This window comes from Coregonus lavaretus (genome assembly GCF_964263955.1).
Source record: "Coregonus lavaretus genome assembly, chromosome: 18".
Classification (NCBI taxonomy): domain Eukaryota; kingdom Metazoa; phylum Chordata; class Actinopteri; order Salmoniformes; family Salmonidae; genus Coregonus; species Coregonus lavaretus.
Genome location: NC_140005.1, coordinates 1,030,036 through 1,048,394, shown reverse-complemented (window position 1 = coordinate 1,048,394; position 18,359 = coordinate 1,030,036).

Sequence of the window (18,359 nt, the reverse complement as noted above, 5' to 3'; positions counted from 1 at the left end):
ATGGCAGTCTCTATGGGGGTGCCACAGGGTTCAATTCTTGGGCCGACTCTTTTCTCTGTGTACATCAATGATGTCGCTCTTGCTGCTGGTGATGCTCGGATCCACCTCTATGCGGACGACACCATTTTGTATACATCTGGCCCTTCATTGGACACGGTGTTAACAAATGCCATACAACACTCCTTCCGTAGCCTCCAACTGCTCTTAAACACTAGTAAAACTAAATGCATGCTCTTCAATCGAACGCTGCTGGCACCCGCCCACCCGACTAGAATCACCACTCTCGACGGGTCTGACCTAGAGTATGTGGACAACTACAAATACCTAGGTGTCTGGTTAGACTGTAAACTCTCCTTCCAGACTCACATTAAGAATCTCCAATCCAAAGTTAAATCTAGAATCGGCTTCCTATTTCGCAACAAAGCCTCCTTCACTCATGCTGCCAAACATGCCCTCGTAAAACTGACTATCCTACCGATCCTTGACTTCGGCGATGTCATTTACAAAATAGCCTCCCACACTCTACTCAGCAAATTGGATGTAGTCTATCACAGTGCCATCCGTTTTGTCTCCAAAGCCCCATACACTACCCACCACTGTGACCTGTACGCTCTTGTTGGCTGGTCCTCACTACATGTTCATCGTCAAACCCACTGACTCCAGGCCATCTATAAATTACTGCTAGGCAAATCCCCGCCTTATCTTAGCTCATTGGTCACCATAGCAGCACTCACCCGTAGTCTGCGCTCCAGCAGGTATATCTCACTGGTCATTCCCAAAGCCAACACCTCCTCTGGCCGCCATTCCTTCCAGTTCTCTGCTGCCAATGACTGGAACGAATTGCAAAAATCTCTGAAGCTGGAGACTCTTATCTCCCTCACTAACTTTAAGCATCAGTTGTCAGAGCACCTTACCGATCACTGCACCTGTACACAGCCCATCTGAAATTAGCCCACCCAACTACCTCATCCCTATATTGTTATTTATTTTGCTCTTTTGCACCCCAGTATCTCTATTTGCACATAATCTCTTGCACATCTAGCATTCCAGTGTTAATACTAATTGTAATTATTTTGCACTATAGCCTATTTATTGCCTTACATCCATAACTTGCTACATTTGCACACACTGTATATATATTTTCTGTTGTATTTTTTGACTTTATGTTTTCTTACCCCATATGTAACTCTGTGTTGTTGTTTTTATCGCACTGTTTTGCTTTATCTTGGCCAGGTCGCAGTTGTAAATGAGAACTTGTTCTCAACTGGCTTACCTGGTTAAATAAAGGTGAAATAAAAATAAATACAAATTGTGCAATAAAACCTATTAGAATCTAGATATTAGAATCTAGCTATTAGAATCTACCTATTAGAGTCTTCATATTAGAATCTTCATATTAGAATCTAGCTATTAGATTTTACCTATTACAATCTACCTATTAGAATTTACCTATTAGAATATTCCTCTTAGAATATACCTATTAGAATCAACCTATTTGAATCAAATTATTCAAATCTAGCTATTAGAATCTAGCGATTAGAATCTAGCTATTAGAACCTACCTAATAGATTCTACCTATTTTAACCTAGCTATTAGAATATACCTATTAGAATTTACCGATTAAAGTCTTCCAATTAGACACTAGCTATTAGATTCTAACTATTATAATCTAGCTATTAAAATCTACCTTCTAGAATCTACATATTGGAATCTAGCTATTAGAATTTAGCTATTAGAATCCACCTATTAGAATCTAGCTATTAGAATCCAGATGTTACAATCTAGCTATTACAATCTAGTTATTACAATCTAGCTATTAGAATATAGCTATTGAAATATATCTATTAGCATCTAGCTATTAGAATCTAGCTATTAGAATCTAGCTACTAGAATCTAGCTATTTGAATCCACCTATTAGAATACCTATTAGAATCTAGCTATTAGAATATAGCTATTAGAATCTAGCTATTAGAATCTAGCTATTAGGATCTACTAATGAGAATCTACCAATTAGAATATAGCTATTAGCATCTAGCTATTAGAATCTAGCTATTAGAATATATCTACTAGAATCTAGCTATTAGAATCCACCTATTAGAATCTAGCTATTAGAATCTAGATGTTAGAATCTAGCTATTACAACCTAGCTTTTAGAATATAGCTATTAGAATATAGCTATTAGCATCTAGCTATTAGAATGTAGCTATTAGAATCTAGCTATTAGAATCCACCTATTAGGATCTAGCTATTAGAATCTAGATGTTAGAATCTAGCTATTACAACCTAGCTTTTAGAATATAGCTATTAGAATATAGCTATTAGCATCTAGCTATTAGAATGTAGCTATTAGAATCTAGCTATTAGAATCCACCTATTAGGATCTAGCTATTAGAATCTATAATATATAATAATAATATGCCATTTAGCAGACGCTTTTATCCAAAGCGACTTACAGTCATGCGTGCATACATTTGTGTATGGGTGGTCCCGGGGATCGAACCCACTACGCTGGTGTTACAAGCGCCGTGCTCTACCAGCTGAGCTACAGAGGACCACCCATATGTAAAAATAAATGCACACATGACTGTAATGTATGCACACATTCTAATCTAGCTATTACAAGCTAGCTATTACAATCTTCCTATTAGAATCCAGCTATTAGTATTTAGCTAATATAATCTACCTATTAGAATGTAGCTTTTAGAATTTAGCTATTATAATCTGTCTATTAGAATCTAGTTATTACAATCTAGCTATTATAATCTAGCTATTAAAATCTAGCTATTATAATCTACCTATTAGAATCTTCCTATTAGAATCTATCTTTTAGAATATACCTATTAGAAACCTCCTATCAGAATCTTCCTATTAGAATCTAGCTTTTAAAAACTACTTATTAGAATCTACCTTTTAGAATCTAGCATTTAAAATCTTCCTATTCGAATCTAGCTTTTAGAAACTACCTATTAGAATTTTCCTATTAGAATCTAGCTATTCGAATCTAGCTATTAGAATCTAGCTATTAGAATCGACCTATTAGAATTGAGCAATTAGAATCTACCTATTAGAATCCAGCTATTAGTATCTACCCAAGGGGGGCCAGTATGAAAAATAAAAAATAATGTATGCACTAACTGTAAGTCGCTCTGGATAAGAGCGTCTGCTAAATGACTAAAATGTAAAATGTAAAATGTAAATATTCCTATTATAATCTACCTATTATAATCTACCTATTATAATCTACCTGTTAGAATCGACCGATTAGAATCGACCTATCAGAATCTAGCTATTAGAATCTAGCTATTAGAATCTTCCTTTTATAATCTAGCTAATAGAACCTACCTACATAATATATATATAATCGAGAGCATCTGGTCAGTGCGGCGGTGGCACAGGAATCCTCATCTCTCCCATGTTGACATTCTCTCTTTTTCCCTTGACCCATCTGTCTATCTCCTCATTTGAATTCCATGCTGTCACAGTCACTAGCCCATTCAAGCTTAACATCCTTGTCATTTATTGCCCTCCAGGTTCCCTTGGAGAGTTCATCAATGAGCTTGACGCCTTGATAAGTTTCTTTCCTGAAGATGGCTCACCCCTCACAGTTCTGGGTGACTTTAACCTCCCTACGTCTGCCTTTGACTCATTTCTCTCTGCCTCCTTCTTTCCACTCCTTTCCTCTTTTGACCTCACCCTCTCACCCCCCCCCCCCCCCCCCACACACACACACACACTCACAAGGCAGGCAATACGCTTAACCTCATCTTTACTAGATGCTGTTTTTCTACTAATCTCACTGCAACTCCCCTCCAAGTCTCCGACCACTACTTTGTATCCTTTTCTCTCTCGCTCTCCTCCAACACTACTCACTCTGCCCCTACTCAGATGGTAATGTGCCGTCGTAACCTTCGCTCTCTCTCTCCCGCTACTCTCTCCTCTTCCATCCTATCATCTCTTCCCTCTGCTAAATCCTTCTCCCTCCGATCTCATGATTCTGCCTCCTCAACCCTCCTCTCCTCCCTTTCTGCATCTCGGTCCCGGAAATGGAGGAAAACTAGACTCCCTGCGGACCTGTCATCTTTTCACTCCCTCCTCTCTACATTCTCTTCCTCTGTTTCCGCTGCTAAAGCCACTTTCTACCACTCTAAATTTCAAGCCTGCCTCTAACCCTAGGAGGCTCTTTGCCACCTTCTCCTCCCTGTTGAATCCTCCTCCTCCTCCCCCTCCCTCCTCCCTCTCTGTGGATGACTTCGTCAACCATTTTGAAAAGAAGGTTGACGACATCCGATCCTCATTTATTAAGTCAAATGACACCGCTGGTCCTGCTCACACTGCCCTACCCTATGCTTTGACTTCTTTCTCCCCTCTCTCTCCAGATGAAATCTTGCGACTTGTGACGGCCGGCCGCCCAACAACCTGCCCGCTTGACCCTATCCCCTCCTCTCTTCTCCAGACCATTTCCGGAGACCGTCTCCCTTACCTCACCTCGCTCATCAACTCATCCTTGACCGCTGGCCATGTCCCTTCCGTCTTCAAGAGAGCGAGAGTTGCACCCCTCCTCAAAAAACCTACACTCGATCCCTCCGATGTCAACAACTACAGACCAGTATCCCTTTTTCTTTTCTCTCCAAAACTCTTGAGCGTGCCGTCTCTAGCCAACTCTCCTGCTATCTCTCTCAGAATGACCTTCTTGATCCAAACCAGTCAGTTTTCAAGACTGGTCATTCAACCGAGATTGCCCTTCTCTGTGTCACGGAGGCTCTCCGCACTGCTAAAGCTAACTCTCTCTCCTCTGCTCTTATCCTTCTAGACCTATCCGCTGCCTTTGATACTGTGAACCACCAGATCCTCCTCTCCACCCTCTCCGAGTTGGGCATCTCCGGCGCTGCTCACTCTTGGATTGCGTCCTACCTGAAAGGTCGCTCCTACCAGGTGGTGTGGCGAGAATCTGTCTCCGCACCACGTGCTCTCACCACTGGTGTCCCCCAGGGCTCAGTTCTAGGCCCTTTCCTATTCTCTCTATACACCAAGTCACTTGGCTCTGTCATATCCTCACATGGTCTCTCCTATCATTGCTATGCAGACGACACACAATTAATTTTCTCCTTTCCCCCTTCTGATAACCAGGTGGCGAATCACATCTCTACATGTCTGGCAGACATATCAGTGTGGATGACGGATCACCACCTCAAGCTGAACCTCGGCAAGACGGAGCTGCTCTTCCTCCCGGGGAAGGACTGCCCGCTCCATGATCTCGCCATCACGGTTGACAACTCCATTGTGTCCTCCTCCCAGTGCAAAGAACCTTGGCGTGACCCTGGACAACACCCTGTCATTCTCCGCTAATATCAAAGCAGTGACCCGATCCTGCAGGTTCATGCTCTACAACATTCGGAGAGTACGACCCTACCTTACACAGAAAGTGGCACAGGTCCTAATCCAGGCACTTGTTATCTCCCGTCTGGATTACTGCAACTCGCTGTTGGCTGGGCTCCCTGCCTGTGCCATTAAAAAATAAAATAAAAATAAAATAAATAAATAACGTACAATTAATATAAACAAATAAAAAAAATACTATATATATACAAAACAAATGAAAATTACAAATATACTATATAGAAAATTGAAAAATTGAAAATAATAAATTGTAAAATGGTTATCCCACTGGCTATCATAAGGTGAATGTACCAATTTGTAAGTCGCTCTGGATAAGAGCGCCTGCTAAATGACGTAAATGTAAATGTAAATGTAATATCTAGATTCTAATAGCTAGATGCTAATAGCTATATTCGAATAGGTATTCTAATAGGTGGATTCGAATAGCTAGATTCTAGAAACTAGATTCTAATAGCTAGATTCTAATAGCTAGATGCTAATGGATATATTCTAATAGGTATTCTAATAGGTAAACTAGATTCTAATAGCTATATTCTAATAGCTAGATGCTAATAGCTATATTCTAATAGCTAGATTTTAACAGCTAGATTGTAATAACTAGATTCTAAAAGCTACATTCTAATAGGTAGATTATATTAGCTAAATACTATTAGCTAGATTCTAATAGGTAGATTCTAATAGGAATATTCTAATAGGTAGTTTCTAAAAGCTAGATTCTAATAGGAATATTCTAATAGCTAGATTCTAATAGGTAGTTTTTAAAAGCTAGATTCTAATAGCTAGATTCTAAAAGGTAGATGCTAATAGGAAGATTCTAATAGGAAGTTTCTAATAAGAAGTTTCTAATAGGTATATTCTAATAGCTAGATTCTAAAAGCTACATTCTATTAGCTAAATACTAATAGCTTGATTCGAATAGCTTGATTCTAATAGCTATATTCTAATAGGTAAAATCTAATAGCTAGATTCTAATAGGTAGCTTATAATAGCTAGATATTAATAGCTAGATTCTAATAGGTGGATTCTAATAGCTAGATTCTAGTTGCTAGATTCTAATAGCTAGATGCTAATAGCTATATTCTAATAGCTATATTCTAATAGGTAGATTCTCATTGGTAGATCCTAATAGCTAGATTCTAATAGCTAGATTCTAATAGCTATATTCTAATAGGTATTCTAATAGGTGGATTCGAATAGCTACAGTGGGGAAAAAAAGTATTTAGTCAGCCACCAATTGTGCAAGTTCTCCCACTTAAAAAAAAATGAGAGAGGCCTGTAATTTTCATCATAGGTACACGTCAACTATGACAGACAAATTGAGAGAAAGAAATCCAGAAAATCACATTGTAGGATTTTTAATGAATTTATTTGCAAATTATGGTGGAAAATAAGTATTTGGTCACCTACAAACAAGCAAGATTTCTGGCTCTCACAGACCTGTAACTTCTTCTTTAAGAGGCTCCTCTGTCCTCCACTCGTTACCTGTATTAATGGCACCTGTTTGAACTTGTTATCAGTATTGAAGACACCTGTCCACACCCTCAAACAGTCACACTCCAAACTCCACTATGGCCAAGACCAAAGAGCTGTCAAAGGACACCAGAAACAAAATTGTAGACCTGCACCAGGCTGGGAAGACTGAATCTGCAATAGGTAAGCAGCTTGGTTTGAAGAAATCAACTGTGGGAGCAATTATTAGGAAATGGAAGACATACAAGACCACTGATAATCTCCCTCGATCTGGGGCTCCACGCAAGATCTCACCCCGTGGGGTCAAAATGATCACAAGAACGGTGAGCAAAAATCCCAGAACCACACGGGGGGACCTAGTGAATGACCTGCAGAGAACTGGGACCAAAGTAACAAAGCCTACCATCAGTAACACACTACGCCACCAGGGACTCAAATCCTGCAGTGCCAGACGTGTCCCCCTGCTTAAGCCAGTACATGTCCAGGCCCGTCTGAAGTTTGCTAGAGTGCATTTGGATGATCCAGAAGAGGATTGGGAGAATGTCATATGGTCAGATGAAACCAAAATATAACTTTTTGGTAAAGTCGTCGTGTTTGGAGGACAAAGAATGCTGAGTTGCATCCAAAGAACACCATACCTACTGTGAAGCATGGGGGTGGAAACATCATGCTTTGGGGCAGTTTATCTGCAAAGGGACCAGGACGACTGATCCGTGTAAAGGAAAGAATGAATGGGGCCATGTATCGTGAGATTTTGAGTGAAAACCTCCTTCCATCAGCAAGGGCATTGAAGATGAAACGTGGCTGGGTCTTTCAGCATGACAATGATCCCAAACACACTGCCCGGGCAACGAAGGAGTGGCTTCGTAAGAAGCATTTCAAGGTCCTGGAGTGGCCTAGCCAGTCTCCAGATCTCAACCCCATAGAAAATCTTTGGAGGGAGTTGAAAGTCTGTGTTGCCCAGCGACAGCCCCAAAACATCACTGCTCTAGAGGAGATCTGCATGGAGGAATGGGCTCAAAATACCAGCAACAGTGTGTGAAAACCTTGTGAAGACTTACAGAAAACGTTTGACCTGTGTCATTGCCAACAAAGGGTATATAACAAAGTATTGAGAAACTTTTGTTATTGACCAAATACTTATTTTCCACCATAATTTGCAAATAAATTCATAAAAAATCCTACAATGTGATTTTCTGGATTTTTTTTTCTCATTTTGTCTGTCATAGTTGACGTGTACCTATGATGAAAATTACAGGCCTCTCTCATCTTTTTCAGTGGGAGAACTTGCACAATTGGGGGCTGACTAAATACTTTTTTCCCCCACTGTAGATTCTAATAGTATAAAGATAGTATAAAAGTAAGCCTACCCCCCCTATCCCCACCCCCCAAAAAAATTAAAATTATATATATATACACATTTTGTTAATTTTTGAATATTTAATGTATGTTTTTGTTTTTGTAGTTTTTTTTATTAATTTGTTTTTGTGTGGGGGTGGGGTGGGGGGGGGGGGGGTAGAAGGATTACTTTTATACTATATTTATACTATTAGAATCTAGTTACTAGATTCTAGCTATTCGAATCCACCTATTAGAATACCTATTAGAATATAGCTATTAGCATCTACATTACATTACATTTACATTTACGTCATTTAGCAGACGCTCTTATCCAGAGCGACTTACAAATTGGTGCATTCACCTTATGATAGCCAATGGGACAACCACTTTACAATTTATTATTTTATAATTTATATAATTTTTTAATTTTTACAGTATATTTGTAATTTTCATTTGTTTTATATATATAGTGTTTTTTATGTTTTTGTTTATATTAATTGTTATGTTTATTTTTTATTTTTAATATTTAATGTATATATATATATATATATATATTTTTTTGTATCTACCTAGCAGAGTATTCCTATTATAATCTACCTATTATAATCTACCTGTTAGAATCAACCGATTAGAATCAACCTATTAGAATCAACCTATTAGAATCAACCTATTAGAATCTAGCTATTAGAATCTTGCTATTAGAATCTTCCTTTTATAATCTAGCTATTAGAATCTACCCATTAGAATCTAGCAATTAGAATCTTCCTATTAGAATCTAGCTATTAGAATCTAACTATTAGAATCTCTCTTTTCAAATCTATGTATTAGAATCTACCTATTAGTATCAACCTATTTTAGTCTACTTATTAGAATCTAGCTATTTGAAACTAGCAATTAGAATCTAGCTATTAGAATGTACCTTTTAGAATCTTCCTATTAGAATCTACCTATTAGAACCTACCTATTATAATCTAGCTATTAGAATATACAGTGGTTTGCGAAAGTATTCACCCCCCCCATTGGCATTTTTCCTATTTTGTTGTCTTACAACCTGGAATTAAAATGGATTTTTTGGGTGTTTGTATAATTTGATTTACACAACATGCCTACCACTTTGAAGATGCAAAATATTTTTGGGGTTGAAACAAACAAGAAATAAGACAAAAAACAGAAAATTTTAGCGTGCATAACTATTCACCCCCCAAAGTCAATACTTTGTAGAGCCACCTTTTGCAGCTATCACAGTTGCCATCCATCATTCCTTCAATTCTGACCAGTTTCCCAGTCCCTTCCGATGAAAAACATCCCCACAGCATGATGCTGCCACCAGAGAAGATGGCTGCCGTTTTACAGCCCTCTAACCAATTGTACTATTATGTGTGTTTTTTCACGTTATTTGTAACTTATTCTGTACATAATGTTTCTGCCACCGTTGCTTATGACCAAAAATAGGTTCTGGATATCAGGACAGCGATTACTCACTTCGTATTGGACAAAGATTTTTTCTTCAGCGAAGGATATCCTTCAAACACCCGACAAAGCCCAAATCCCCATCATTTGCATGAGAAAGAGGCAGAGATATCGTGGATGTAGGTCGGGGTGCCTTGTAAGGATCCGACGGCGAGCAAGTAAACTGCCTCTTCCATCAATCCTATTAGCTAATGTTCAATCATTTGAAAATAAATTGGACGACCTACAGTTGAAGTAGGAAGTTTACGTACACTTTACAGACACGGAGTCATTAAAACTTGTTTTTCAACCACTCCACAAATTCATTGTTAACAAACTATAGTTTTGGCAAGTCGGTTAAGACATCTACTTTGTGCATGACACAAGTAATTTTTCAAACAATTGTTTACAGACAGATTATTTCACTTATAATTCACTGTATCACAATTCCAGTGGGTCAGAAGTTTACATACACTAAATTGACTGTGCCTTTAAACAGCTTGGAAAATTCCAGAAAATGATGTCATGGCCTTAGAAGCTTCTGAAAGACTAATTGACATCATTTGAGTCAATTGGAGGTGTACCTGTGGATGTATTACAAGGCCTACCTTCAAACTCAGTGCCTCTTTGCTTGACATCATGGGAAAATCAAAAGAAATCAGCCAAGACCTCAGAAAAAAAATTGTAGACCTCCACAAGTCTGGTTCATCCTTGGGAGCAATTTCCAAACGCCTGAAGGTACCACGTTCATCTGTACAAACAATAGTACGCAACTATAAACTCAATGGGACCATGCAGCCTTCATACCGCTCAGGAAGGAGACGCTTTCTGTCTCCTAGAGATGAACGTGCTTTGGTGCGAAAAGTGCAAATCAATCCCAGAACAACAGCAAAGAACCTTGTGAAGATACTGGAGGAAACACGTACAAAAGTATATATATCCACAGTAAAACAAGTCCTAAATCGACATAACCTGAAAGGCCACTCAACAAGGAAGAAGCCACTGCTCCAAAACCGGTTTGGTCTGATGAAACAAAAATAGAACTGTTTGGCCTTATTGACCATCGTTATGTTTGGAGGAAAAAGGGGGTTGCTTGCAAGCCGAAGAACACCATCCCAACCGTGAAGCATGGGGGTGGCAGTATCATGCTGTGGGGGTGCTTTGCTGCAGGAGGGACTGGAGCACTTCACAAAATAGATGGCATCATGAGGAAGGAAAATGATGTGGATATATTGAAGCAACATCTCAAGACATCAGTCAGGAAGTTAAAGCTTGGTCGCAAATGGTTCTTCCAAATGGACAATGACCCCAAGCATACTTCCAAAGTTGTGGCAAAATGGCTTAAGGACAATAAAGTCAAGGTAATGGAGTGGCCATCACAAAGCCCTGACCTCAATCCTATAGAAAATGTGTGGGCCGAACTGAAAAAGTGTGTGCGAGCAAGGAGGCCTACAAACCTGACTCAGTTACACCAGCTCTGTCAGGAGGAGTGGGCCAAAATTCACCCAACTTATTGTGGGAAGGTTGTGGAAGGCTATCCGAAGCGTTTGACCCAAGTTAAACAATTTAAAGGCAATGCTACCAAATACTAATTGAGTGTGTGTAAACTTCTGACCCACTGGGAATGTGATAAAATAAATAAAATCTGAAATAAGTAATTCTCTCTACTATTATGCTGACATTTCACATTCTTAAAATAAAGTGGTGATCCTAACTGACCTAAAACAGGGAATTTTTACTTGGATTAAATGTCAGGAATTGTGAAAAACAGAGTTTACATGTATTTGGCTAAGGTGTATGTAAACTTCCGACTTCAACTGTAAAATTACGGTTATCTTACCAACGGGACATTGAAAACTGTAATATCTTAAGTTTCACCGAGTCGTGTCTGAACGACGACATGGAACAACATACAGCTAGCGGGCTATACGCTTCATCGGCAGGATAGAACGACTGACTCCGGTAAGACAAAAGGGTGGCTGATTGTGTATATTTGTAAACAACAGCTGGTGCATAAAATGTAATACTAAGGAAGTCTCAAGGTTTTGCTCGCCTGAGGTAGAGTATCTCATGATAAGCTGTAGACCACACTATTTACCAAGATAATTTGTATCTATATTTTTTGTAGCTGTCTATTTACCACCACAAACCGATGCTGGCATTAAGATTGCACTCAATGAGCTGTATAAGGCCATAAGTAAACAGGAAAACGCTCATCCAGAGGCAGCGAACCTATTGGCCGGGGACTTTAATGCAGGTAAACATAAATCTGTTCTACCTTATTTTTACCAGCATGTTAAATGTGCAACCAGAGGAAAAAAACTCTAGACCACCTTTACTCCACACACAGACATGCGTTCAAAACTCTCCCTTGCCCTCCATTTGCTCACAGAACAGAGTTAGTCTATTCATAGAAACATTGAACCGCTGTAGTTTACAACAATTATAGTTTCTGAGGTGGAAGTTGGGAGAGTTATATTTGGCTCTCCTTTCCCAGATGTTTAGTTCATTTCATTCCGATCTCCTCTGCATTATTGTAGCCATTTGCTGCAGCCTGTCAACTATGCCTCTGCCTATCCCTGTTCTCTCCTCTCCGCACAGGCTACACAAACGCCTCACACCGCGTGGCTGCTGCCTCTCTAACCTGGTGGTCCCTGCACGCACCACTCACCTGGAGTTCCAGGTCTCAGGCAGCCTCTGGAACTGCCGTTCTGCTGCCAACAAGGCAGACTTCATCCCAGCCTATGCTACCCTCCAATCCCTCGACTTCTTGGCGCTGACGGAAACATGGATTACCACTGAAAACACTGCTACTCCTACTGCTCTCTCCTCGTCTGACCATGTGTTCTCGCATACCCCGAGAGCATCTGGTCAGCGGGGTGGTGGCACAGGAATCCTCATATCTCCCAAGTGGACATTCTCAATTTTTCCCCTAACCCATCTGTCTATCTCCTCATTTGAATTCCATGCTGTCACAGTCACTAGCCCATTTAAGCTTAATATCCTTGTCATCTATCGCCCTCCAGGTTCCCTTGGAGAGTTCATCAATGAGCTTGACGCCTTGATAAGCTCCTTTCCTGAGGATGGCTCACCACTCACAGTTTTGGGGGATTTCAACCTCCCTACGTCTACATTTGACTCATTTCTCTCTGCCTCCTTCTTTCCACTCCTCTCCTCTTTTGACCTCACCCTCTCACCGTGCCCCCCTACTCACAAGGCAGGCAATACGCTTGACCTCATCTTTACTAGATGCTGCTCTTCTACTAATCTCACTGCAACTCCCCTCCATGTCTCCGACCACTACTTTGTATCCTTTTCTCTCTCGCTCTCCTCCAACACTACTCACTCTGCCCCTACACAGATGGTAATGCGCCGCCGCAACCTTCGCTCTCTCTCTCCCACTACTCTCTCCTCTTCCATCCTATCATCTCTTCCCTCTGCTCAATCCTTCTCCCTCCAATCTCCTGATTCTGCCTCCTCAACCCTCCTCTCCTCCCTTTCTGCATCCTTTGACTCTCTGTGTCCCCTATCCTCCCGGCCGGCTCGGTCCTCCCCTCCAGCTCCGTGGCTTGATAACTCATTGCGAGCTCACAGAACAGAGCTCCGGGCAGCGGAGCGGAAATGGAAGAAAACTAAACTCCCTGCCGACCTGGCATCTTTTCACTCCCTCCTCTCTACATTTTCTTCATCTGTTTCTGCTGCTAAGGCCACTTTCTACCACTCTAAATTCCAAGCATCTGCCTCTAACCCTAGGAAGCTCTTTGCCACATTCTCCTCACTGCTGAAGCCTCCCCCCCCCCCCACCCCCTCCTCCCTCTCTGTGGATGACTTTGTCAACCACTTTGAAAAGAAGGTTGATGACATCCGATCCTCGTTTGTTAAGTCTAATGACACTGCTGGTCCTGCTCACACTGCCCTACCCTATGCTTTGACTTCTTTCTCTCCTCTCTCTCCAGATAAAATCTTGCGACTTGTGACTGCAGGCCGCCCAACAACCTGCCCGCTTGACCCCATCCCCTCCTCTCTTCTCCAGACCATCTCCGGTGACCTTCTCCCCTACCTCACCTCGCTGATCAACTCATCCTTGACCGCTGGCTATGTCCCTTCCGTCTTCAAGAGAGCGAGAGTTGCACCCCTTCTCAAAATACCAACACTCGATCCCACTGATGTCAACAACTACAGACCAGTATCCCTTCTATCTTTTCTTTCCAAAACTATTGAGCGTGCCGTCTTTAGCCAACTCTCTTGCTATCTCTCTCAGAATGACCTTCTTGATCCAAACCAGTCAGGTTTCAGGACTGGTCATTCAACTGAGACTGCTCTTCTCTGTGTCACGGAGGCTCTCCGCACTGCTAAAGCTAACTCTCTCTCCTCTGCTCTTGTCCTTCTAGACCTGTCTGCTGCCTTTGATACTGTGAACCATCAGATCCTCCTCTCCACCCTCTCCGAGCTGGGCATCTCCGGCGTGGCTCACTCCTGGATTGCGTCCTACCTGACCGGTCGCTCCTACCAAGTGGCGTGGCGAGAAGCTGTCTCCGCACCACGTGCTCTCACCACTGGTGTCCCCCAGGGCTCAGTTCTAGGCCCTCTCCTATTCTCCCTATACACCAAGTCACTTGGCTCTGTCATATCCTCACATGGCCTCTCCTATCATTGCTACGCCGACGATACACAACTAATCTTCTCCTTTCCCCCTTCTGATAACCAGGTGGCGAATCGCATCTCTGCATGTCTGGCAGACATATCAGTATGGATGACGGATCACCACCTCAAGCTGAACCCTGGCAAGACGGAGCTGCTCTTCCTCCCGGGGAAGGACTGCCCGTTCCATGATCTCGCCATCACGGTTGACAACTCCGTTGTGTCCTCCTCCCAGAGTGCGAAGAGCCTTGGCGTGACCCTGGACAACACCCTGTCGTTCTCCGCTAACATCAAGGCGGTGACCCGATCCTGCAGGTTCATGCTCTACAACATTCGGAGAGTACGACCCTGCCTTACACAGGAAGCGGCACAGGTCCTAATCCAGGCACTTGTCATCTCCCGTCTGGATTACTGCAACTCGCTGTTGGCTGGGCTCCCTGCCTGTGTCATTAAACCCCTACAACTCATCCAGAATGCAGCAGCCCGTCTGGTGTTCAACCTTCCCAAGTTCTCTCACGTCACCCCGCTCCTCCGCACACTCCACTGGCTTCCAGTTGAAGCTCGCATCTGTTACAAGACCATGGTGCTTGCCTATGGAGCTGTGAGGGGAACGGCACCTCCGTACCTTCAGGCTCTGATCAGTCCCTACACCCAAACGAGGGCATTACGTTCATCCACCTCTGGCCTGCTGGCTCCCCTTCCTCTGCGGAGGACAGCGGAGTCACTCACCACCTTCCGGAGACATTTGAAACCCCACCTCTTTAAGGAATACCTGGGATAGGATAAAGTAATCCTTCTACCCCCCCCCAAAAAATAAAATAAAAATACAAAATAAAAAATAAAATACAATTGTAAAGTGGTTATCCCACTGGCTATAGGGTGAATGCACCAATTTGTAAGTCGCTCTGGATAAGAGCGTCTGCTAAATGACGTAAATGTAAATGTAAATTTGGCTAATCTGACCATAACTATCCTCCTGATTCCTGCTTATAAGCAAAAACTAAAGTAGGTAGGTGTAGTGGTGGAATCAAACGCAGGACACCGAAGTATAGTCCAACAGACTTTAGTAAATCTCCAACAAGGAAATTACGACAACACTTGCCCGAAGGCGAAATTACGCACGAAGGCGAACAAAACAAAAGCGCACTAAACAGGTGCGTAAACACTCCAACGCAGTGGAGGGAAGCTCAACCGAGCTAAATAGTTACCTACACACGACAGACCAAAATCAATAACACACAACACCTGACAAACACAACGAGAAACTTATAGGACACTAATTACGCTAAACAAGAACAGGTGTCACAACAAACAGACAAAAGCAAACGAACATGAAACATACAACGGTGGCAGCTAGTATTCCGGAGACAACGAACGCCGAAGCCTGCCCGAACAAGGAAGAGAGGCAGCCTCGGCCGAAACCGTGACAAGGAAGCACCAGTGACTCGGTTAATAAGGAAGTGGTCAGATGATGCAGATGCTAAGCTACAGGACTGTTTTGCTAGCACAGACTGGAATATGTTCCGGGATTCTTCCGATGGCATTGAAGAGTACACCACATCAGTCACTGGCTTCATCAATAAGTGCATCGATGATGTAGTCCCCACAGTGACCATACGTACATACCCCAACCAGAAGCCATGGATTACAGGAAACATCCGCACTGAGCTAAAGGGTAGAGCTGCCGCTTTCAAGGAACGGGACTCTAACCCGGTCGCTTATAAGAAATCCTGCTATGCCCTCCGACGAACCATCAAACAGGCAAAGAGTCAATACAGGACTAAGATTGAATTGTACTACACCAACTCTGACGCTCGTCGGATGTGGCAGTGCATGAAAACTATTACAGACTACTAAGGGAAGCACAGCCGCGAGCTGACCAGTGACACAAGCCTACCAGACGAGCTAAATCACCTCTATGTTCGCTTCGAGGCCAGCAACACTGAAGGATTTTTTTAATTTATTTTTTTCACCTTTATTTAACCAGGTAAGCCAGTTGAGAACAGGTTCTCATTTACAACTGCGACCTGGCCAAGATAAAGCAAAGCAGAGCAATAAAAACAACACAGAGTTACATATCGGGTAAAAAAACATAATGTCAAAAATACAACAGAAAATATATATACAGTGTGTGCAAATGTAGCAAGTTATGGAGGTAAGGCAATAAATAGGCTATAGTGCAAAATAATTACAATAGTATTAACACTGGAATGCTAGATGTGCAAGAGATTATGTGCATTAGAGATGCTGGGGTGCAAAAGAGCAAAATAAATAACAATATAGGGATGAGGTAGTTGGGTGGGCTATTTTCAGATGGGCTGTGTACAGGTGCAGTTATCGGTAAGGTGCTCTGACAACTGATGCTTAAAGTTAGTGAGGGAGATAAGAGTCTCCAGCTTCAGAGAATTTTGCAATTCGTTCTAGTCATTGGCAGCAGAGAACTGGAAGGAATGGCGGCCAAAGGAGGTGTTGGCTTTGGGAATGACCAGTGAGATATACCTGCTGGAGCGCAGACTACGGGTGGGTACTGCTATGGTGACCAATGAGCTAAGATAAGGCGGGGATTTGCCTAGCAGTGATTTATAGATGGCCTGGAGCCAGTGGGTTTGACGACGAACATGTAGTGAGGACCAGCCAACAAGAGCATACAGGTCACAGTGGTGGGTAGTATATGGGGCTTTGGAGACAAAACGGATGGCACTGTGATAGACTACATCCAATTTGCTGAGTAGAGTGTTGGAGGCTATTTTGTAAATGACATCGCCGAAGTCAAGGATCGGTAGGATAGTCAGTTTTACGAGGGCATGTTTGGCAGCATGAGTGAAGGAGGCTTTGTTGCGAAATAGGAAGCCGATTCTAGATTTAACTTTGGATTGGAGATTCTTAATGTGAGTCTGGAAGGAGAGTTTACAGTCTAACCAGACACCTAGGTATTTGTAGTTGTCCACATACTCTAGGTCAGACCCGTCGAGAGTGGTGATTCTAGTCGGTTGGGCGGGTGCCAGCAGCGTTCGATTGAAAAGCATGCATTTAGTTTTACTAGTGTTTAAGAGCAGTTGGAGGCTACTGAAGGAGTGTTGTATGGCATTGAAGCTCGTTTGGAGGTTTGTTAACACAGTGTCCAATGAAGGGCCAGATGTATACAAAATGGTGTTGTCTGCGTAGAGGTGGATCTGAGAGTCACCAGCAGCAAGAGCGACATCATTGATATACACGGAGAAAAGTGTCGGCCCAAGAATTGAACCCTGTGGCACCCCCATAGAGACTGCCATAGGTCCAGACAACAGGCCCTCTGATTTGACACACTGAACTCTATCTGAGAAGTAGTTGGTGAACCAGGCGAGGCAGTCATTTGAGAAACCAAGGCTATTTAGTCTGCCAATAAGAATGCGGTGGTTGACAGAGTCGAAAGCCTTGGCCAGGTCGATGAAGACGGCTGCACAGTACTGTCTATTATCAATCGCGGTTATAATATCGTTTAGGACCTTGAGCGTGGCTGAAGTGCACCCATGACCAGCTCGGAAACCGGATTGCATAGCGGAGAAGGTACGTGGTATTCGAAATGGTCGGTGATCTGTTTGTTAACTTGGCTTTCAAATACTTTCGAAAGGCAGGGCAGGATGGATATAGGTCTGTAGCAGTTTGGATCTAGAGTGTCACCCCCTTTGAAGAGGGGGATGACCGCGGCAGCTTTCCAATCTCTGGGGATCTCAGACGTTATGAAAGAGAGGTTGAACAGACTAGTAATAGGGGTTGCGACAATTTCGGCGGCTAGTTTTAGAAAGAAAGGGTCCAGATTGTCTAGCCCAGCTGATTTGTAGGGGTCCAGATTTTGCAGCGCTTTCAAAACATCAGCTGTCTGAATTTGTGTGAAGGAGAAGTGGGGGGGGGGGGGCATGGGCAAGTTGCAGCGGAGGGTGCAGAGTTGGTGGCCGGGGTAGTGGTAGCCAGATGGAAAGCATGGCCAGCTGTAGCAAAATGCTTGTTGAAATTCTCGATTATTGTAGATTTATCGGTGGTGATAGTGTTTCCTAGCCTCAGTGCAGTGGGCAACTGGGAGG